Source organism: Panthera leo, chromosome B2 (genome assembly GCF_018350215.1).
Source record: "Panthera leo isolate Ple1 chromosome B2, P.leo_Ple1_pat1.1, whole genome shotgun sequence".
Classification (NCBI taxonomy): Eukaryota; Metazoa; Chordata; class Mammalia; order Carnivora; family Felidae; genus Panthera; species Panthera leo.
The window spans coordinates 12,457,505-12,472,864 of NC_056683.1; the positions used below are offsets into that span (position 1 = coordinate 12,457,505).

Below are 15,360 nucleotides of genomic sequence, written 5' to 3' on the forward strand. Positions count from 1 at the left end.
CCAAGCCACAGCTACTCTTGCACTCGGAGCCCTTCTCTGAGGTCAGCAGAGAGCTGGTGCTGGCCCGTGGTGGCCTCGCCCGGCAGAACGGAAACGCTCCTTTCTTGGGGCCTTTGGGGGAAGCTGTTGATTTGCGGGGTGGGAAAGCAAGACAACAGCCCGGGCAGTCTTAACATTTGCCAGCACTGATGAATTGGCCACGCGTCTGAACTCAGGACCGTGCACACCTAAAACGATCCGAAACAGATTTTAACTTTTACAAAAGATAGTAACAATCTGATATTGGAATCGGAAGAGGCACGTTTTTTTTTTTTTTTTTCTAAATCATTTCATTGACTCCTATCTCAAGAAAAACCTCATGTGAAGCAAACCAAGAAGAGGTCCTCAGGTAGCTGAGGCCCAAGTACGAATCGCAGGTAGAGTGAGTAAATGAGCAACTTCATGGAAATGGTGAAAGAAATAAATGCATTATAAATGTGCCACTTAACTGAGATGTTTACCGACTGGAACAACAATGATGTATTTTTTTGGTCTATGATAAGGACAGCGTTGAAATCCATCCAAGCCCCGAAGATGATTGGAGGGTCCGTGTGAAGTTTAACGCTCTGCAGAGCCTAGAACTCGTATTACGTATGGCTTTTTTTTTTTTCTAATGAATGAACATTGGCCTCAAGTCGGTTACTTAACAGCCTAATTGCAGCACATTGGCAAGATGTACGTCTCTCACTGCGGGATGGGTGGGAGGAAGCTTTTAGGTAAAAGAAGTTAAAAGGAGAAATCAGGAAACTAATTTTTAAAAAGCGGGATGCCAAAAAAATAATCAGATACGTATACATTTGGGTCAAATAAACAATCCCTGAGAAGCCTTTTTATGATGACCAGGCACAGTGGTTCACGGGAGGCTCCTTTAAACATAATTTGAAACATCCGGAGAAGTTGAAAGAGTTGTACACTTAGTACCCATCCATTCACCTGATTTCACCTCCTTGTGCCTCAGTGTTCCCATCTGTACAATGGGGATCATAATAGAACCTATCTCTCTGGGTTGTTGGGAGGGCTGAGCGAGTTGATATTTGTAAAGTAACCGGCACATACTATATACTCTTCAGTGTTTGCTGTGGTTACCGTTATCTTTTATTTCAATAGCGCATCGTGAGGCCGATGCTGCAAGGCAGGTTCTTAACGGAGATACCACGTGTGTTGTTTTGGGTCCTTAGGATTCAAGTCCCTTGTAATTCTGATTCTGGTTGTGCCATGTAGGGGTAACTCACCCAGCGTCCTCCTCGTGAGGTTTCCTCTCGCGGACAGGAAATCATGACAGCGCTACCTGGCTTTATGGGGCTGTTGTGAAGATTCATGAAGTTCCAACTTCTGAAAGTTGTAGAAGAATTCATTGTGAGTTTCAACTTGAGTTCCACGAGTGACTAACTCTGTTACCTTGGGGTGGATAGTTAGAGCGTGGTTGTCGCCCTTTGTAAAAGGGGAGTGGAGCCATTTTACAGCATTGTGGGGATGAAGCAAAATAATCCATGTAAGTCACTTGACAAGAGAGCAATTCATTAGTAGTAGCAGTAGTGATAGTCGTCGTCGTCGTAGTAAGTAAGTCAAGTCTCTATTTCATTCACATTTCTGTAATTTTCACCTGACGTCCCTTTTCTGTGCTAAGATCCCTTCAGGAAACCACACTGCATTCCCCATCGTGTGTCCTTCGGCTCCGCTGAACGTGACAGTTTCTCTGACTTGTTTTTGATGACCTTGACAATTCTGAGGAGTGCCAATCGGTCGTTTTCTGGAATGCCCCTCAAATGGGGTTTTTCCTATGTTTTTGTTACGATTAGAAAAACCCCACTTGAGGGGCATTCTACAAAATGACTGATGAGCATTTCTCAGAGTTGGGAAATCGCCATCTACAGAGCGTAGACGTCAAGGGCGCCTACCCTCAGCGTGACTTCCCATGACCACCTGGCGCTTGATCTTGCCCAGCTGAGGTGGTGTTTGTCAGGTTTCGACATTTTAAAGTTACTCTTTTCACGCACGCCCCCATCTTGGGAAAGAACCCACACCAAGGAGACTGGTGTCTTATTTATTTAGTCATTTCTTTATCAGTATGAACTCGTGGGCGTTTGTTTTCTACTTCAGGTTATGATCTAGTACAACGCTGTGTGCTTTGTTGGGCCAGTTGCGTGAGTTTGGGCCATTGGCAGCTCTTTCAAGAACATGAGGGATTCTGTCTCCTGTCTCCCTTTGATACGCTCCCGTCGTTGTGTTTTTGTTTCTGAACATCTTCATGCCCACCTTGACGGTTCCCTGCCACCATCTTGGAATCCGCCATTTCTCCAGTTAGCCCCGATTCCTTTGATTGAGGAATGGTGTTGGGAGCCAAGTTCCGGGTACCGGGGCTTGCAGAAATTTTAACGCTCAACAAGTATTCGTTCCCTGCCTCCTTTTGTGAGAGTTTGGCGTGCACAGGGGTGAGCAGCTGGTGAGCTAGCTCACTGGAACTGCCTGGATAGTCGGCCCCACCAGTCATGCCAGCGGGTTGCATTCAGTTCAGGCCGGGTCAGACCCTGCGCTGTGCTTAGTTAGCACTGTGAGAACGTCCCCTGCCCTCATGGAACCCGGCCTCCTAGAATCCAGTGGGAGGACAGTAGACCGTAAGCGCTGTAGAAATTCCAAATAGAGAAGAGCCAGTGCTGTCTCAGAGCAGTTGAAGAAGCCTCCCTACATAAGATTGAACTTGAGTGAGCTTTATTCCAGAGGAGGAGACTTAAAAAAGAAAAGACAAGAAAAAGATGTGGCGGTGAGAACAGATATCTTTTGGTAGATGGAAAGAGGCGTGATTAATGATGGACTTTAGCTTGGTGGGGGGGGGGGGTGGTTATTTTAGATACGAAACGGGGTTTATGGATCTTGGCGGGATGAGGGAAATGGGTTTCAGCCAGTGGTGTGTTGGGGCCGGTTCATGCTGCCACTCCCAAGCCAACTCTTAGGTTTTGAGGAATTTTGAGAGCAGGTGGGCATTATACTGCATGCTTAACATTGGCCATGGTAGGAATGTTTAGACTACAGATACCTGCAAACACTACAGATCACGGCTTTTCTGTCCCCTCCAGCTAGTTACTGAACATTTTTCTGCACGTTGCTGGCTTTAGCTGTCTAAAAATCTGGCATAAACCCTTACCCTGCAAGTCTTTTTTTTTTTCTTTTTTTGTCTTTTTTTTTTTTTTTCATATACACGTTTCTGTTTCCTGCTTTGAATTCCCTGACAAGAACTGTAAAAATGGTTCTAATAGAGATGTGTGCCCTCCAATGAAAACTACGTTCTACTGCAGGTTGGTAAAAACTCTGGTCACCAGAAAACGTTGTGGGTAGCTGAGGTATATGGACACTCTGATGGTCATTCTGGATAACTGAGCTGGAAATGACACAGCCTTCTATCTGGTTTGTGTAGTGTGGGAAGACTCGTCCTCACCTAAGGGTAGTCACTAATGTCGTATATCAACAACGTGGCTGCCAGACTTTTCTCCTCTCTTAGGGCTGGGCTAGCTTGGAGGTATCTTCCTACTTCGTATCGAAACTGTGGGAAGAAGTGGTATCATCTTCCTCTGGCTGAGAAACCATGACTCGGCCTCATGATTGGCGCAGGTAATGCAGCCCCATATTAGCTTGACTTTTGCAAGGATGACACCTGAGTAATCCTGGACTAACGCGAAATAAAGATAGTTTTCATGAGGTCACCTCTTAGGCGTGCTGTGCGGTATGGAGTGTTCTGCAGAATTAGACTCAGAAGAGCTTACATTTCATGCCAGTCCGTGAAAGGTGGTCACACATGTGTGACCAAGGAGAGCGAGGTTAGGGATGGAGACAGAGACTTCCTCTTACCTGGAGATTGTGAGTTTTTCACTGTTCTCATAAAAGATGGGGTTGCTTTGCCTTCATTACAGGGATTTCTTTTACCTTTCTTTGCCCTTCCCTGTGGCCTTCCGTCCCTAACTTTTACTCCTGCCTGTAATCGACTCTCCTCCTGACCCACTGTCGAGTCGCGTCTCTGGGGATATAGCACTCAGAAAGAATATTGCGTGAATCCTGCCCATATCACAAATCCGTGCGGAGTTCCCCCTGAATCACAGAAGCCCTCATATTCTCTTTTAGTCCAAATGATTCCTAGATGTGAAGGCTCTCAGATTTTAACTGATTTCCGAGAACCCTCAAATTCCTTAGCGGCCTGCCATAAACCAGCCATCTCACGCAAGGCTCACTTGGCTGTCTTTGGGTTTTCCTGGTCCAAAGAGATCATTTGAAAAGCTCCCATGGAGGGCCAAGTGCTCACAAAGTTTTTTTTTTTTTTTTTTTTTAATTGTGAGAAAATGTATGTAACATTGAATTTTCTATTTTTTTCATATTTATTTTTAAGAGAGAGAGCGAGAGAGAGGGAGAATGCCAGCAGGGGTGGGACAGAGAGAGGGACACACAGAATCCAAAGCAGGTTCCAGGCTCTGAGCGGTCAGCACAGAGCCCGACGCGGGGCTCGAACTCACAGACTGCGAGATCATCACCTGAGCTGAAGTCGGACACTTAACCGACTGAGCCACCCAGGCGCCCCTAGAATTTACTATTTTTAAGTAGCAGTTCACGGCTGTCAAGTACATTCACACTGCTGTGCAGCCGTCCCCCTCCATCTATCTCCAGAATGCTTTTCATCTTCCCAAACTGAAACTCTGGACTCATTAAGCAGTAAATCCCCATTCACCCCTCCCGCCACCACCTCCAGGCATCCCCTGCTCCACTTTTTATCTCTATGGCTTTTACTATTCTGGGTACCGCATACAGGTGGAATCCTGCAGTGTTTGTCTTTTTGTGGCTGGCTCATTTCACTTAGCAAACGTCCTCGGGGTTTGTGCATGTTGCGGCCCGTGTCAGAGTTTCTGGCCTATTTAAGGCTGAGTAGTATTCCTTTGTATTATCTACCACATTTTCTTTATTCACACTTGAGCCGCTGCTTCTGCCTCGTGGGTTTTGTGCATCGTGCTGCCGTAAACCTGGGTATACACAAACGTGTGTTCGACCCCCAGCTTGCACATCTTTCGGGCACACATCCAGAAGTGGAATTGCTGGACCGTGTGGTAATTCCGCGCTGAATTTTTGGAAGGACCTCCATCCTGTTTTGCACAGCAGACGCACCATTTCTCGTTCTCACCGGCCGTGCGCGAGGGTTACGATTTTTCCACATCCTGGCCAACACGTGTTGTCTTCTGTTTTCATTGCTTTGTGTTTGTTGTTGTCATGTGTATAGCCATCCTCCTGGGGTGTGAATGGTCTCATTGTGGTTTTGATCTGCACTCCCCTAATGACGAGAGATATCGAGCAGCTTTTCGTGTGCCGGTTGGCCGGTCGTATGTCTTCTGGGGAGGAATGTCCATTCAGTTCCTTTGCCCAGTTTTTAATCAGGTTGTTTGTTTTTTGTGGTTGCACAGCGCTCGTCTTGATTACCTGGATAGTACACTACTTCAAGAGGCTACTGGACATTTATCTGACGTTCTGTGGGAATGTCTATTCTATCCTATTTGCACGTACGTTAATGCAGGGATAATGCACGGAGACTTGCCCGTCTGTAAAACTCCACCTCATACTGAAAAATTTGCCCTTGCTGCTTATTGTGGGGGAAGTTTAATGGTGGATACCGCCAACATAAGCCATTCACAGCTTTTGACTACTGGACGTTATTGCCATCTAACTTTGTGCTGAGGTATTAACCTTAAAAATAAAACTTTCAGTTCTTTGTTGGCAAAAATGGGTTTATCGGGAATAGCAAAGAGCAGCTGTTGGGGGCATGGAAGCTACGGCAAAACCATGGGCAAGTCCAGCACACAAAAGAAAGGGACGTTATTTTATGGAACAGGAGGACGTTGGGAGGAGTTGTTTGGGATGAAAATCTATTGGAGAAGAGCACGAGTTCAAGGTCATGAGTGTTTCTCACTGGCTGAGTGTTCGAGGGGTGGTTGAGTGCTAGCCAGAGCTGTGAGGTGCATCTTTCCCTGGTGGGACCCGCGATTGTTGACTCTTTCCTGCTGCTGATTCTCGCCTCGGGGTCTGTAATGGACAATTTTCCGACGATTGATGTTGAGTAGTACAGCTCCCCTTCCAGTCTCCCAAGTCCACTTGAGTGACGTTCCCTTTGTTAATGTTCACATAAACGAACACACAATCTATTATGAGGAAGAGGAGAAGCAGAGATGATGTCTTATCATTTCCCAGCATCATGATATTCTGGACCAGGGGTTGACAAACTCTGGCCTGTGGGCCAATTCCCACCCGTACCCGTTTTTGTAAATAAAGTTTTATTGCAACACAGCCACGCCCATCGGGATCGTATTGTCTGTGGCTTCTGCGGTGCCGCAGTGGGTGGAGCTGAGCGGTCGCGATGGAGATCATCGGGCCCTGAAACGTTTGCTACCTGGCCGTTTCCTGAAAAAGTTTGCCAGCCCTTGGCTGTTGTCGACACTTGAAAGGTGCCATGTTAAACGTCCTGTCTATGATACAGAGATGTTGACACTGCGTTTTCATTCTATAGTGAGCACTTTGAAAACTATAAAGATCATATAGATATGAGTATTACAGTTTTTAAAGTATTTCCTGAACTCCAGCTATGTGTCCCAAAATTATGTCCTTAAGGCCTTTGTGATTTGATCGGGGCACCTCCTGTGCCACTGTCCGATGTGCCTGAAACGTCCCTGACGCAGGCAGCACATTTGAGAGCCGGAGTATCTAACTCTTCCCTTTCCCCCTTGCCAGGTCCTATTCACATTGAACTTTGGTGAAGGAGCCTTGGTCTCTAACTCAGTGACGGAGGCTGCAGCCCGGACAGGGCCCTAAAGTGTAGAGCATGAAAAATATGCTGCCTTTCACCCTAAAAATAGCATCGGCTTCTCTTGCTCCCTCCCCCCAAGTCAGAGGGGTGGCTTTGCTAAGGCAGTGACTGCCCGGCTCCGGAATTTTGAGATCCTGCTGTTTGCTGACTTTGTTTCGTCTTCTGTTTAGCCTTTTGGCGTTGCTTACAATAAACTTACGCTAACTGCTCGAAGAATCGTTCAGGTATATGGACACTGCCTTTGAAAAGTCTACGTAGTGTGTTTTGGCAATTCAAGAATAGTAAACATTGGGTATAAGATATTGTATAGAGGGGCGCCTGGGTCGTTAAGCGTCGGCTTCAGCTCAGGTCATGATCTCACGGTTCGTGGGTTCGAGTCCCATGTCGGGCTCTGTGCCGACAGCTGGGAGCCTGGAACCTGCTTCGGATTCTGTGTCTCCCTCTCCCTCTGCCCTTCCCCCACTCATACTCTGTCTCTCTCTCTCTCAAAAATAAATAAAACATTAAAAAAACATTTTTTAAAGATATTGTATATCTTTATTACATTGTATATAATATCCTTTGAGACCACTAGAAAATCCCCCCCCCCCACACACACACACCACCACACACACACCCTCACAAACACAGATACCCAAGAAATCATCAAGCTGGGAGTAGCATCTACCTGAAAACGTTTCCTTATACACAGTGGTTGGTAGGGCAGTCATTTGTATAATCCAAATAGGATCCTGATAATGGATGCACCTGGCGAGATGTCACATTTTATTGCAGATATAATATTTATCTAAAGGCAAAATATACGAGTGCTTGGGTGTCTCAGTCTTTTGGGCATCTGACTTCGGCTCAGGTCATAATCTCGCAGTTCGTGAGTTTGAGTCCCACATCCGGCTCTGTGCTGACAGCTCAGAGCCTGGAGCCTGCTTTGGATTCTGTGTGTGTGTGTGTGTGTGTGTGTGTGTCTCTCTCTCTCTCAAAAATAAACATTAAAAATTTTTTTTTAATAAAGGCAAATATAGAATCTCTGTCCCATTTCATGGAATCTTACTGCCCCAACTGAAATGTGTCAGTGAAGTGACAGGCATTAGTTGTAATAGTGCTGATATATTAAGAACTTTGTGGTCCTTTTTCTTTACTTTTTGAGAAGGAAAAATCTCCCCCATAATCTAGCAATCAGTATTTCTCTCCAAGAGCTGGTACTCCAACCTATTGTGATTATAATTACTCTCCTTGAAAACCAGTCCCCAGATACTATCCCCCTCTTCTGTTACAGGCTTTGCTGTTGAGGTTAGATCTAGTGGGAGGGCCGTTTTGCAAATGATTGTCTTCCCTCGGTATAAGGGTATGTTTTTGTTTTGATATTTGTATATTTTTACTTCCCAAGAGCAGATCTCCACTATATTTCTTCATATGTATTTACCATTCCAATGTGAAGATAAATTCTGCAATTCAGATCTTGCCCCTTGAAGTTCTAGGGACTTCTCAGAACAACTTGGTGTCATTCGTGCATGCCTTCTTGTTTATGGCCCGGTGAGAATTCATTCATTTCTGCGTATTTTATATGCCAGGCACTGGGCTAGGTGTTGGGAAAACAGAAATAAATGATGTAAATTCCAGGCTCTCAGAGCTGGGCTGCAGTTTAGTGGGGGAGATGTGTACCCACAAAGATGCATTTTGGAATACGGGATGTGCTCCTTGTAGAGCGATGTATGACACACAATATTAAGTCTGGAGGAATCTGTAAACTTACTTAAATCCTTACAATGAGTTAGACTGTGGATAAATTTACCAGATGAGAAACGCACAAATATTACTTTTTCTACGGTGAGGTAATAAATGGAAAAACTGAACGAAATAAAGTGCATCTATTGTAACCGATGGCCCCCAGCAAGGCCAGTGCTCTCGCACCGCTGTTGTTCCTTGGCATTCTTTGTGTCTGGGTCATTAACATTGCGTTGAGGTCAGATGAGAGTGTGTTCCATCTGCCACGCTTTGATAAGTAAAGTAAAATGCTGATGGAGATCATTTAAGATCGTCTCTGTGCTGTTGATTGCATGCTTGTGGCTCATAATCAGAATGATGCAAAGTAATTGTTAGACCAACTTGCCAAGGCTACATTTTGTGTCGCTGCAACTGTCAGCACTTTGGTCCTGCTGTTCTGCCTGGAGAATGCTTGCCTGGCACCTGTTGGGCAACTAAAGCACTGCTCACCACCGCATGTCCTGAATAACTTTTGTTCGGGCATCCTTGCTTGCTGCCTCCATTAAACAACCTGAGGGGCGCCCGGGTGGCTCAGTCGGTTCAGTGTCCGACTTCGGCTCACGTCATGATCTCCCAGTCCATGAGTTTGAGCCCCGCGTCGGGCTCTGTGCTGACAGCTCAGAGCCTGGAGCCTGCTTTGCTTTCTGTGTCTCCCCCCCCCCCCCACCTCTCTCTCTCTCTGCCCCTCCCCTGCTCATGATCTGTCTCCCTCAAAAATAAATAAACATTAAAAACAACCACAACCACCCGAAAAAGGAGTTTCTGCTTATTTGGTGAAAGTAAGTGCTCTTTTGTGTGTGTTGCACAGAATGCTATTTTACTGCAGCTTTTCTTATAAAAATCCACATGCGTGGTGCCAGGACACTCAGGACGTGCTTGTAGCTAATATTAAGGAATCCAGTGTGTTTGCCTAGGATGATACTACATGATCGTACAATGAGAAGATACGCATTTCCAAAGTCAGTAGTCCAAAAATAGATTGTACGTGCGGGACGTAGAGTATTAGCACAGTTTTCCTGGCTAGATCATCATTGCCAGAGGTATGCAGTTGGACGAAGATGTTAGAATTTAAGGCACAATTTTCCATGTCTCTACAGGTCTGAGATACGGAATGAGTATTGGGCCACCCCACGTGCACCATCAGAAGATAGGAAGGACCCCTTGAAAGCAAATTTAAGAATGCGCATCATTTAGCCTTGGAGACACAGCATAGCATACAGCATGGCCCGGCCCTCTGGTTCTTTCTCATAGAGAAAGCAGAGACCACAAGAGAGTTAAGCAAAGCGAAACCTCTGTTCTTATAAGACGTTCACTGTCAGATCTAGGGACAGCTCACTGGCTCCTGAATTTTGCCATCAAAGGAGATCTGTTAAGAGTCGCACAGCCCATATTCTGTGCTAGAACGTCCCTAGTGTGAGTAGCGGGGGAGATGTTTTTCAGATTCCATCCAGGGCTAAAATTTAAGATCTGTGTTCTTATCTCCTAATGTTGACTCTTCATGTGGTCAAGACAGAACAGTAGAAGTCTCTTCCAAGAGCATGAGTCCTTCACAGACCGTCACTTCCTCTAAAAATTGCATCAGCTGGACAGGGGACGGGTGAAGTTTGGGGAACTTTGGTTGGAAGGTAGAATGCAAAGTGGCCTAGCACCTGTTCATGGGCTGTTTCAGAAGTCAAACGGTGATGTCTCTCTTCTTTGTTTTTTCACGTTTGGTCTCTCTGGGATTTCCCAGTTGGTGTCAGATCTGGCATTCCTCTGCTGCCACAGTTAAGTCCTGTCTTTCTCTGTTGCTCCCTGCCAGTCCCCCACGTCCTGCCTGCTTGTCCCGGCAGTGCTGGCAATCCTTAGAAGGATTGATTACGTTAACGACTGGAGGAGGAATTAGCACCCGTGCTCTTTGCCGGCTGCAGGGATACGTCCACTCCCGAGCCTCCCCTCAAAAGCGGTATTTTCCTAAAATTTTGCCAGTCCGTCGCATTTCGAGGTATGGCACGATTTTCTCAATCAGGGACGAGGATGTGTCGTGCAACTCAAGCAAAACTGTATCACATATGTTTTAGCAACTCAACCATTGCCTTCAAGAAGGAAGCTAGATTAGAACTATGGAGGCTGCACAAACACTCCACCTCTGGAGGTTTTCTAAACATGGTAAATTCTGATTGTTTTTCAGGTTTTGAAGTTTATGTAACGCGATGATGATTTTTAAGCCCAGATCCACTCGAGGATCTACAATGTTCGGTTTACCTTTCTGTCATGAAGTAACTTTACCGTCATCACACTGAAACAGGACACACTTACGATTTTGTAGCTGGAGTAGACACCTCTATCCGTCATTGGCCCCGGGCTTTGAAGTGTTGTCCCCTTCCAGTAGATTGGAAACTCGCTGAATGCTGTCCTTTGTGATATTATTCCCTGTGGTGTTAGGGCCGGTGTGTAGTCTTCTAAGGGACACCCACTCAAACCCAAACAATTTTTCGTGAAGACCTCTGGTGTTTATATCGTCTGCTTTTTCTGTATCTTGACAAAAATGTCAAAGGAAAGAACCATGTGCTACCACACGTGGTACCACATTTCTCATAAATGTGGGGCACTCTGGTAGACTCTGTACCACATTTCTCATAAATGTGGGGCACTTTGGTAGACTGTACATTTAGCCCCTGTTTATCGAGTGGTTCATTCTTTCCACGCGCTGCTCTTGTAGTTTAAGAATTTTGATGGTGGGACGCCTGGGTGGCTCAGTCAGTTAAGCGTATGACACTTGATCTCAGCTCAGGTGTCGATCTCAGGGTTGTGAGTCTGAGCCCCACACTGGGCGCCACACCGGGCGTGAAGCCTGCTTTGAAAGAAAAAACATTTTTAAACTGAAAAATTAAAAAGAATTATGATGGGGATGGATTTATTGATAGGAAAAGAAGTTTGTAATGTAATAAGTAAAATATTATCAGGCTGAAAAACAATGTGAATACTACCATAGTATGCTATGACTAAACAATAGGTATGTATATAATTTTACTTATTTAAGTATACGTCTAATAAATTCTGTGCACTCGAGTGTAGGAAAGAGCCTAGAGCCTTGTGAGCCAAAATGTGCATAGTGATTGTTAGTGGGGCCTGCTGATTTGCTTCCTTTGGGCTGTTTCCTCGTGTATATTATCTAATTGTTCACGGTAAATGTTCTACTTTGCTCTCATTTGTCTCATCTAATTTTGAGGGGTTGCAGAGAAAGAGAGTGCAATACAGGTGCTCACGTTTTGATAAATTACGAAATTATAAAAATCCCTCCTGTGTCTTCTGGATTGAAGAAGACACTGCAGACAGAGAAATGTGTTGCGTCACCTAGCGTCAAAGCGTTTTCTTTCTCCTAAGTGCCTTCTACGTCCCAAGCACCCACCGAGAGCTTGAAACGTGATACACGGTGGGTACAAGTATTGCCCCTGAGGAAAGAAAGGGTCCTGAGCGTGTAGGCGCCTTGAGTCCCACAGCTGATGTGCGACTGACCTGAGATGCCGACTCGGGTCCGACTCCGAAAATCAGCTTTTCTGATCCCTGTGGTTCTGACTCTAGACATCTTGCCACCGTGAGGATGAAAACGGTTAATTTATGTGAGCGGATTATTAAAGTGTTGCTTTAAAAAGAAGGTGCTGAGAGATGGCACCAGCGTTGGACCCTCTTTTGCTCCTGCGTTGGTACCCTGGAGTGTTTTCAGGTAGACCTTGGACTTCTCCAGAGGCGGAACCACGTGGTCTGGGGAGCCCTCCCGTCCCCCAGCACAGCCTGAAAGTCTAGGAGGCAGGTTTCTCTCTCTGTGGCTGGGAGGTGCGCCTTGGAGATTCTGAGACACTGGGTCTGGGAATCTGCCACCCGTGGGTGTCCTGAGGAGGAGACTGTCCCTACTGTCTGAACGGCCACAGCGCTCTCTTCCTTGTAGGGCAAGAGAGGAGAAGCAAGCAGTGGCTTCTTCCAGCTCGTAGACTTACTCCCAAATGCTCTGGGATCATGTGAAACTTGCCACTGTCGGGAGCTAGACCAGCTCTGCCTCACGTTCCCTCCCAAGCCTGCAAAGGCGTCTTGGAAACAGTCTCTGGAAATTTTTAAAAACTTGGATCTTGAGCAGAGTTCCTTATGTGACAGAGATTACACAGCCTGTTGAAGTCACCCCTGAGCTCCCTTCGTCTTTCAGGCTTCCAACATTCACAGCCTCTCCGTTCTTTCCCACACTTGATCCCAAAACGCCGTGGCTTCTTCGTGGGATTACTCAGTCGGCCCGAGATGTGGCCTCCAGCGCCTCTCGACCAAGTCCACATTCCCTTAGGAACCCAATTACAGATCCCTGTGGGGTTACTGACTTCAGCGGGGGGTGCACGGAGTTGTGGGTGTACATTTTGTGGTGGGGAAGGGGTGTGGGGAGAGGGCACAGGGCAGTTATGGGGTACACTTCATTAAGGCATCTTCAGTTAGCCCCACCGTGGGACCACAGACAGTCCACCTGAAAAATGGGATTTTAACAGATCCACCTGAAAAATGGTTTCCCGGGCACCACCATATACATCACAAGGTTCGTGCATTTCGTGATAAAGGAATCCTGCACGGGGCGCCTGGGTGGCTCGGTCCGTTTAGCACCCGACTTCGGCTCACGTCATGATCTCACAGTTCATGGGTTCGAGGCCCGCGTCGGGCTCACCGCTGTCAGCTCAGAGCCTGCTTCGGATATTCTCTCCCTTTCTGCCCCTTCCCTGCTTGTGCTCTCTCTCTCTGAAAAATAAATCTTAAAACAAACAATCATGCACATGCTTACTTTCTGCATATTAAATGTTGAAAGCTCCTGTTTTCAAAATCCATGTGGTTGCCCAAACAATCAGATGCCCACCATCTATCAGACACTTGCCATGCACCTACTAAGTGCCCAAGTGCTGGGAGCTGGGATTTTTTATAATCTCTAGGCCTGCACACCTGCACTGACCTCTAATACAGACTTCATGTTGTTCATTTAAAATCTTTTTCTCTTCCAGTTTTCCAAAGAAATTAGTCCTTTTTCTTGGTGAAAAGAAACCAGTCTGCCGTTTTCCTAGGGTGAGTGACCCTTTGACTCTTTTCTATATTTTTACTTTATCTTTCATAACGTGTATGTATTTTTAATTATATTTTCACATCAAGATTTTATCCGGTTATTGTGATGCTCCAAGAAAAAGTGCTTCATAGCAGGTGTTCTCTAGAAGTTTCCCCCACTTGGAACTAAAAGGTTCAGATCTCTTGCCTTCAGAAGGGAAGGCTTCTCTCTCGTATCTTTCGGCCGTTTCTTTTTGCCACACGCATGTTTTGCCTCTTATGAATTAGTACCATCGTCGCTGTTACCTTGTGCAGCTAGCAGAGAAGATTAAGAGAGAAGGCTCTCGTTTTTCCCCCCATGACTTGCACAGAAATACAGCCGTGGGCAAGGACAAACCGTCCGTTTTGTTCATGTGACACACTGTGTCATGAGTATCGTGACAGGGAATAATAGGATGTGAACGGTACATGGGACCTTAGAGCCCATCTGGCAAAGGCCCTGTGTACACATGGGGCAGCTGAGGCCTAGAGGGCTTCTCATCCTCTGTCCGGGGGCTTCTCAGACAGCGGTAGAGCTGGAGTGATGAGATGCACTTGACTCCCAGCTGCGTGGTGATTTCCCCTGGTTTCCCCCCCCCCCCCGCCCCCCGCCGCCCCCGACCCGACCCCACCTGGCACAGCACCGTCTTTGGAATCTCCTTTCTGACGATACAAGGCTGCAGGTGGTTTGACCTGATAATATCCCTCTAAGGCACCTATCAAGAGGGATGCTGTTTAACTATTTAACTTTCTAGGAATCCTCCCTGGCTACTACCCAGAGGGGTTGGCCGAGCGGGCGTACCCGGGACACTCCCGTCACAGACCTCATCTGGGAGGCGATGTTTTCCTTTGCGCCTCCCAAACCGCCGCGTCCCCAGTGCCACGACACGAGCCCAGACTCAGCGGTGCATCTGTTCTGCAGCTAGAAACCGTGCTGCACCTGCAGGTGGCTGCTGGCCAGCTGCGGACCTGCACCCCCCCCACCCCCACCCCCCGGGACTGTCTGCACCTGCAGAGTAGTGCCTCACAAGTTCCTGATGGTGCAGTACAGATTTGACGTGCAGTCATAGACACTTCCGGAGAAACATTTCGTCATTAAAAAAAAAAAAAAGGTTGTACTGGTTCTCACATGAGAGTGCTGTTGTGGAGTACGATGGAGAGAGGAGTGAGACGGTGATCGTCCTCGGGAACCCCAGAAGGCGGGCTGATCTGCGGTCCTTGCAAGGGTGCCTGTGCCAGAGCTGGCTCTGGACCGGGTTCATTGGGGTCGGAGAGCCAAATGCGCGTATTTCCAAAGCATTCCGTCTCAGCGTGGGATGGTCCAAGTGTAGTATTGAGAAGCTGTGTCTATTGTTTCGTCCCACTTGGCAACTTAATCACCGTATCGTAACGAGTGGGAGCTTCCTTTCCACCCTAACGGGAGTCATCATTAAAGAACTCGATGGCTTCGTATCGGGGACAGAGACGGTTTGATTTCTAATGGAATCGGGAACATGGCTTTGCTACTTCACTGGCGATCATCTGCTTCCTACCCTAATCCTGACCCTCCTGTCCCGTCCCCAGATGCACGGAGCGCAGGAATGTGTATTTGTTAGGGGGCGCAACTTGAAGGTTTCCATATTCTCATCTTACCCAAGAAAAGCCCA

At 46.8% G+C, this 15,360-nt stretch overlaps 1 protein-coding gene across 7 annotated transcripts in view; it reads left to right on the plus strand.

The window, feature by feature from the left end:
• ATXN1 (ataxin 1) overlaps window positions 1-15,360 on the plus strand; it is a 412,322-nt gene that overhangs the window by 203,402 nt on the left and 193,560 nt on the right. For 6 of the 7 annotated variants that reach the window (XM_042937838.1, XM_042937840.1, XM_042937841.1 and 3 more), the window contains exon 5: window positions 13,639-13,699. The exons of the other annotated variant lie outside the window; for it this stretch is intronic. The gene's annotated coding sequence lies outside the window, so the exon portion shown is untranslated. The remainder of the gene's footprint in view (window positions 1-13,638; window positions 13,700-15,360) is intronic. 7 annotated transcript variants of the gene reach the window in all.